This window comes from Canis lupus, chromosome 24 (genome assembly GCF_011100685.1).
Source record: "Canis lupus familiaris isolate Mischka breed German Shepherd chromosome 24, alternate assembly UU_Cfam_GSD_1.0, whole genome shotgun sequence".
Lineage (NCBI taxonomy): Eukaryota > Metazoa > Chordata > Mammalia > Carnivora > Canidae > Canis > Canis lupus.
This window is the reverse complement of record NC_049245.1, coordinates 44,844,088-44,850,523: the sequence shown is the minus strand read 5'-3', so window position 1 is coordinate 44,850,523 and position 6,436 is coordinate 44,844,088. Positions and strand designations below refer to the sequence as shown.

At 57.4% G+C, this 6,436-nt stretch overlaps 1 long non-coding RNA gene across 1 annotated transcript; it reads right to left on the bottom strand.

Annotated features, from left to right (window-relative positions):
* Positions 1–3,045: 3,045 nt before the first annotated feature.
* On the bottom strand, positions 3,046–4,721 carry LOC111092156. Its single transcript, XR_005377428.1, has 3 exons — positions 4,610–4,721; positions 3,821–3,925; positions 3,046–3,269 (listed from the first exon to the last, which is right to left on the bottom strand). It is a non-coding gene; the product is annotated as an uncharacterized LOC111092156 (long non-coding RNA).
* Positions 4,722–6,436: the final 1,715 nt, after the last annotated feature.

Below are 6,436 nucleotides of genomic sequence, written 5' to 3'. Positions count from 1 at the left end.
GACTCCACACCGAGGAGCAGCCCTGAGCCACTGGGAGGTTTCCAGCCCAGCAGTGATGTGGCCAATCTGTGCCTTGAAAGGGCCCCTGGTCATGGCGTGGGACACAGGCTGGGGCTGAGCTGGGGCTGGGCTTTCCAGCGAGGAGCCTGGAAAGGCCTAGAAGGGCCGGGAGCCGTTCTGACGTCCTCGAGCCCTGCAGGCCCAGCCACACCCCACGGAGGCCGACTCCCATGACCAGGGTGTCCCATGGCTGCCCCTGCGGAGTCCGTCACCTGCTCTAGGCCAACCACAACCAGGGCGTCAGCCCCCGGTGGCCCCGAGCAGTCTGCCGATGACTCCCATCGTGGAGGTGACCCACCCCTGCATCTGCTTTGTGCAGAAGGGCCTACGGGACAGAAAACCTGAAACCAAAATGTGAACGCCTTCCCTCCTCGTCAAGGTCGCTTTCATCCTGCGGATCGTACTTCAGAAGCGATGATCCTCCTATAGCCTCCATTCCTGCCCCCACTTGCCAAAGGCTGGGGCGTAGATCCCCTCCCCGTACACGCAGTCGGGGAGCAGGACAGCGCATTCTTTTTGATGCTGGCAAGTGTCCTTTCCCGTGACCACCAAGGTGGCAGTCCCACCAGGGATTTATTCCTCTACTACGTCAGCAGAGGAGCCGTGTCTTCATGTCCCTTATTCTCTTTGATGAAGCTCTTAGGGGATTCACCGTGCCTTCCCAGCCAACCTCAGGGCTTCCCATGAGAGAAAGAAGAGGAAGGGGTGCCAGTGACCGCACTCCCACGATGGCGTGAATAACTTTGGGGTAGTTTATCGACCCTCACCGACTCCCCCTTCCCCCCTTCCCGTCCCCACCATCCAGACCCATGAGGACCAGAAAGGCACCCATGGCCTTCCCCACAGTGTCCCGGGGGTGGGTGGAAGGGGCGAGGGGCTGTTGATGGCCAATCTTGGGGTGCACTTCAAGAACGCTTCCCCACAGAACCTGGAGCCCCTGGAACCTCGCTGGCAGGCGGTGGCACATGGACATTCCCCAGATGGGAGGACCCTTGAGCGGGAGAGAGGGAACAACACTGTCCATGCAGCCAAGAAGCCAGGCTGGATGATTTATCGGGCCCAAGGAGGTTCCATGCTCTTCTCTGACACCTGATCCCACTGAGGTGGGTCCAGGGAAGAGAGAGAAAAGGAGGCATGGGGCGTGGGGAATGAAGCAGAAAGGAAGGGGCTCCCCCCCCAGACCCCCGAAGGGCCTCTCCCTTCGCCATCGGCTGCCTCAGTTTCCCCCTAGGCCCGGAGGCTAGAGGGGCTGCACTTGGTCTGAGTCCGCTAACATGTGCTGCATCCAGAAATCACATAAGGAAAAGTTATATTTCCTGCCCAGTTCTTGTCATCTTTCTGATTACCTCCAGAAAAATCTCAACCTAATAAATCTGTGGCCTTCGAATCCCCCCAAACCTCCCTTTGGAGCACAGCAGGCCTTGGGCTCAGAGTCGTCTTCAGGCCAGGCCTCTCGCCAGTTTTCATAATATTTTGTTTCCATTTTCCTTCTTTTCATGGTTACCTTCTATTTAATATGGCAAGGAGTAGTGATTTTCCACTTCCGAGCCTTCATGGAGAGATTTGTTACGTTTCTTTTAAAAAGGTGAATCGATTCAGAAGCAAATATCAGGAAATCATGTCGCCGGGAGTCCAAGGGAGCCAGCTCAGAGAGGGGTGCCCCTGGCGTCCAGTCAGGTGGGCGTGGGGAGCGTGTCCCCAACACGGCACCTGTGACCCCTCCTTCCTGCCTGGTCTAGGCCCTGGAAATCAGTTCAAGGTTTGGGACAAGCATGCGACGGTGAATAATGGGGGGCGGGAGAGATTCCAAAGCAGACGCCCTACACATTTGAATGTCAGGGTGGGGTTGACCAACCGACCGACCACCGCGGGGTTGAACGGAGTGAGGCAGTAAGTGACAAGAGCCTCAGAGAGGGACCTCGGAGCTGGGCTCTGGGCGGCGAGGGCAGCGCTGGCCCCATGGCGAGGGGTAGTGCTGGCTGAACCCTGGGAGAAAGCTGCCCATCTCTCTGGGTTTTGTCTGCAGCTGCCCTAGGAACTCAGCCCCAGCCCGCCTTCCTCTGTCCACACAGACCCTTTTGGAAAGCGAGTCTGCTCTTGGTTCCAGAGTGACCACAGCCATGCTCCCCGCACCGCCTCTCCCCATTTCCCCGGGAGGAGGTGGGCCTGGAGCTGGGCCCCGAGCCCTGGAGGGAGGAGGACATCCTGCGGGGACAGCCTCAGGACAGCAGTGGGGGTGGCCGCACGAGCGGGGTGGCCTTCCGATTGGAGACAAGATCCTGACGTCCGATGGCCCCGCGTCCAGCCTCAGAGAACTCACGGGTACCTTCCAACCTGCCCTGCACGTGGCAGGGACAGAGGGGCTGGAGAAACACCCCCAGGGATGGGGTCGGATTCTCACACCCACCCTGGTGAAAAGCCCAAGCCCACCTGGAAGGAAGACAGACAGATGTCCACCCACAGACACACAGACATACCCCCAAGGCCGCAGCCCGGCACAGCTGCCCTGAGGGCCCCCAGGCCGGGAACATTTGGAAGGCACCAAGGTCAGCCCAGTCCCCCCACCTCCCACCCCATCCCCCGTTCTTTCCAGAAACTTAAACCGCTGACTTCTGCAACCCAGGTGTCTGGCCCGTCAGCCAGTGCCCCGTGCACGTGCGCCGCTTCCAGAAAGGACCACTTCTGAGAAAGCCCTTGGTCATCAAACCCCGATCTCCTTGTGCCAGAGTTTTCGACGCGGTGGGCCAGTTCACTTGATAGGACGTTTAGCAATTCATTTCATTCCCAAAATGTTGGTCGGTAAATCATGGAGAAGATGGTTTCCCAGAACCATCTGCTTCTTGCCCAGGAGAAGCCCCAGAGCAGCCCCAGGCTTCGGAGCCAAAGCAAGCATGCAGGGGGTGAGACGGCTGTGCTTTGCAACTATTCCAGCTCCAGTCCGCCACCCTCTATGTATGTGCACACACGCACATGCACACGCACACGCACACACACACAGAGTCTTTATTTTTTCCTCTGGAGAACAACTGTTTACCGTGGGAAAGGCTGCAAACCCGATGTGTAATTCTGGGCTGCGGCCGAGCTGGCGGGCACCTGGCGGGGAGGGCAGGGTGAGCGGATCCGTCACTCATCACTTGACTTGATAATTGACTCTCTCACTGCACGTGGCTATGAGCAGGCTCATCCTCCTCGGGAAGGCAAAGCCTGAGCTGTCAGGACCAGAGCCGGAGCGGGGATGGGAGGGTGACGACCCTGCCTGCTGCGCCCCCCGCCCTTGCATGGGACGAAGGGGCCCCCGGGAAGGGAGGTGGGGGTGGCAGTGTTTGCTCTCGGGTCTCTGTCCCGCTCCTGGCTCTGCCCTCAGGGGCCCGTGCCCCAGTTCTCCCCCTGTAGTGAGCCTCTGCTCAGAGCCCTGGCCTGTCGCCTGTCCCTGGAATGTCTTTCTAGCATCGGACACAGGCCAAACCCAAAGAGCCAGCTAGAAACACAGCCATCTCCAGTTTCCAGGTCCCCGGCCAAACAAAAGAGGGGCCCATGGGCCAGGAGCCAGGAGGGGACCAGAGCGATGGGTGAAGAAGGGACTGTCTCCTCGGGCCGAGGACCCGGCCCTGTGCGCAGGCCAGAGCGCAGCCCCTGCACTCCACTCGGCCCCGAGGCTGCCCACCCGACTCCCCGCCTCGCAGAGGGGCCAGAGACCACCTGGTTAGGGCTCAGCAAGCCTGGGATCTAGCCCAGGCCCCCCCAGAGCGTGGGCTCCTACTTCTGTGCCAGCCGCCCACTGTCCTCTGCACTTCTTGGGTCCTGCTCGGTTACCCAAATGACAAGTGTGTCCCGGGGGGGCCTCCGTCTTGGTGACGCTGGGTGCCTGGGGGGCAGAGAAGGGTGAAGGAGGCCCAGGGGGCCCGAGGCACGAGGGAAGGACTGGCCCTGTCTCCTCGACGGAGCACCGGTGCCAACCCCCAAGAAGGATGGAGGCTCAGGGACCAGAGAGCTGGGCCAGAGGAGCAGCATCCCCAGGACAGTGTTCCCCGAACCTGCGGGAGCCTGGACGCGCCCTGATCCCGACCCCGAACCTGACCCCGACCCCGGCCCCGGCGGCCTGCCCCCTGCCTCTGTGACCTCGGGCCTCTCCCCACCGGCCCGGGCTACGCTTCACAGCTCTGTTCCTGTAAACCAGCTCCAGAGGAGCAGCCTTCAGAGACGTAACCTGCCCCTCAGCAATGCTATCCACGACGCCCCAGGTTGGCTGAGCTGTAAATACCTGCTGAGATCAGTAAACCCACAGCCGTGAAAATAAAAAATCTCCACATATTTCCCCAGTAATCTCCCCCCAGGGGCGGGCAGACCCAGGTTGGTGCTGTGTCTAAAGCCCTTAGCCCAACGCCCGCCACCTCGGCGCTGATCCAGGTGCCTTTGCCCCGCGGTTGGCAGCTTCTCTCCATCTAGGAAATGTCTTTTCTGGAACTTTCTCTCACCCCCTATTAGAACATTACCACCAATCCCCAAGGGAAGAACAGAGCCTGGAGCACAGGAGGCGCTTGGTAAATACCAGAGGGAAGACGAGGTGGAGGCAAGAGGCAGTAAGGGAGGACTCCCCGCGTGGAGAAGCTCCGAGGAGACTCTTCAAGTCCCCCAGAACCATACGAGTGTTCTAGAACTGTGTAAAGGGCGTCTGCACTAATAATGGATGTTATTAAAGGGACCTTGAGTCATTAAGAGGAGGAGAAATGATGCTGAGCGTGTTCTGTTCGCCTGGGCAGGAGCCCGGGCAAGTTACCTGCGACGTCGTCCATCAAGAGTAGCCGCGAGGGAGGAGGTGCGGGTGTTCAGAGTGGTGCCGCCGCCCTCAGCTGGAAACTTCGTACCCCAAAGATGCCAGGCCCAGAGCGTTGTTGCCGAGCTTCTGGACAGTGTTGCTGAGTTTTGACATTCTTTAACCGTGCTCGCTTGAACTATTGATTAAAATCAGCAGTTCCCTTGCAGTTCATTTTCTCAATAATGCTAATTTTAGTAATTCATTAAGTTAGGCCTGACAGTGTGTCTGCTTCTAACACGTGTAATGAGCCAAATCATGAAATTAGATAATGCATGAGCTCCACGGCGAAACAGGTAATTGGCCAAGCATCACCAATCGACTTGGCACACAGCCGCGGGGACGTTAAGGCCCCGTGCACCCGGGCCCGCGAAGACCCCACGCTGCTCCCAACTCCCGTCTCAGAGCCAGAATGAAACTTTTGCCATGAGGACAAATGAGTCATCTTGTTTTTGAAGCTCTTTGTATCAGAAAGATATTCCGCCCCAGACCGTCATCATTCATTTCAGGGTTTAATATCCTGAGACATCAGGAAGCTTTCCACAGTATCTAAATTAAATTCTTTCTTCTGAAGCTCAGATCCATTTCCTTCTGAGCAGATAGCAAACCACCAGCCACAACGGTCTGTGATAACCAGAGATTCATAGATTTTCAGGACTATCTGATCCAGACCCCTCTTTCTGAAGGAAGCCGAATGCGTAGGTGGGCAAATGTCTTGCCTCGTGCAAGACTACATGCAGAGTTGGGTGCCGTGCTAGTTTTAGAGTCCAAGGCCCCTGCACCCACTCACGGGCCCCAGCCCCGGATCCACCCTCATCAGCCAGCCACACAAGGAGACCGGAAGAGCAGGATGGGAGAAAGCCACGAGGGTGTCCTTTGAAGGACCAGGCCAGCTAAGTCACAGGGAAGGAAATCACGGTTGGTTTTGAAAGCATGTGAAAAGTTATCCAGCCCCACTCATAATAAGACCGGAGCAAACGAGGCATCTATCGGATCGGGGCGATCACGAATTTTGGCAACACCCCTCTGGGCTTGGCATGGGAACACCTGACGCCCTCGGAGGCGGTAACTTCTCAAGAGCCACTGGCAATATCTGTGCAGATTAAAAATGGACACACATTTTGATTTGGCAACTGCCTCTCTAGGAATCTGTCCTGCAGACATCCCGCACCATCCGAAGCTCCGAGGAGATGCCAAAAGTACAGATGGGCAGCTCCCCCGTACACAGCTGTGAGCTGTCCAAGAATGGGTCGGTCCATTCTGCACAGATGTGGAGCTGTCTCCCCAACAGCTGCTAATGGAGGCAAGTGATGTACAGAGTGCACGTGAGATGCAGCTATTTGCATAAAAAGTAAAAAGAGGGTCATTATGCATAAATATGCATGGATATGCATATGAGTGGAACATCCCCAGAAGGATACCCAAGAAAGTGTTACCTATCGTTGCTTCTGAGGAGGCAGCTGGAGAGCCAGAAAAGGAAAGAAGTCGATTTTCCTTTGCTCCTTTTATTGTTGTTTGGAGGTGTGCCCACGTGTGTGCCTTTCTCATGCGTGCGGGATAGAT